The sequence below is a fragment of the Myxocyprinus asiaticus genome, chromosome 38 (assembly GCF_019703515.2).
Source record: "Myxocyprinus asiaticus isolate MX2 ecotype Aquarium Trade chromosome 38, UBuf_Myxa_2, whole genome shotgun sequence".
Classification (NCBI taxonomy): Eukaryota; Metazoa; Chordata; class Actinopteri; order Cypriniformes; family Catostomidae; genus Myxocyprinus; species Myxocyprinus asiaticus.
In genome coordinates, this window is record NC_059381.1 from 32,124,845 (window position 1) to 32,126,147 (window position 1,303).

The following is a 1,303-nucleotide window of genomic DNA, read 5'->3' on the forward strand; positions in this document are numbered from 1 at the left end:
AGTAGTTACAGCGCTTTTAAGAAGGTCTTTTGTTCACCCATAGTTTGAAAGCAATGTCAAAAGTAAAAGGGATCGTTCACACAAAAATGAAAATTCTGTCTCTTGATGATACAAACCAGTATGACGTTCTTTCTTTAGTGGAACACAAAAGAAGATGATAGACAGAATGATAGCCTCAGTCACCTTTCAGTTTTTTTCCCCATACAATGAAAGTGAATGGTGACTGGAGCTAACATTCAGTCTTGCATCTAATATATATATATATATATATATATATATATATATATATATATATATATATATATATATACAGTGTTGGGGTAATGTAGGGTGACCATACGTCCTCTTTTTTCCTGGTCATGTCCTCTTTTTCGGACCTTAAAAAAGCTTCCGGCCGGGATTTCTAAATTTGCGAAAATGTCCGGGATTCGACTTTAGTTGCATTATGATGTGCATCTGGTCTAATACTTCATTGTGTGTGCGCGCATATTTGCATTGCTTTAACCCGTCTTTGTAAGTCCCGCCTTCTCGCACACCAATTGGTCGATTAAAAGAGACTTGCAGCAACTATTGGCCAAATTCCTGCCTGTCAATCTCTCCGTGAAGCGCTTTTGTGTTCGGCATCAAACAGTTGCTTGACAGTAGCAGCAAGTGACAGCTGAGTGAAAACAATGCCCAAACGAAAGTGCAAATTTACAGAAGATTTGCACAAAAAATTCCCATGCTTTCGTCCAGGTTGAGATCCGTGGGAAGCAGAATGTATGACATGTAAAGCTGGCACTTATGTGTCAGTTGCTAATAAAGGTGCAAGTGATTTAGAAGCACACATTAGCTCTGAGAAACATAAAGGGTCAGCAAAAGGTGAAAGTTCATCAGGTAAATTAACGGACTACTTTTTGCGACCAGATAAAATTGTTATCACATTGCTTCATTTTCCATGGCCATTCAAAATAATAGTAATAGTAAATGAAGGTACACTCATGGCATCAAATATTTTATTTTAGTACATGGACATTCAAAAGAATGTTTGAAATTTGTATTTATTTATATATATTTATGTTATGCTAATAGAGTGTCTTTTTCACTGTATTGAAGTTTGCATTCATAGTAACACTGTTTAGAACCCTATTATTCCACCCCAATTCCACCCAGTTGATTGTTTTATGATGAATATGAAATGTATTCAATACAGATGGTATTCATACAGGAAAAAAAAACAAAAAAAACAAAAAAAACAAAAGTGATTTTATACATTTACTTGCCTCCATATTTTCAGAACCATCTAAATTACATAGATGACAGC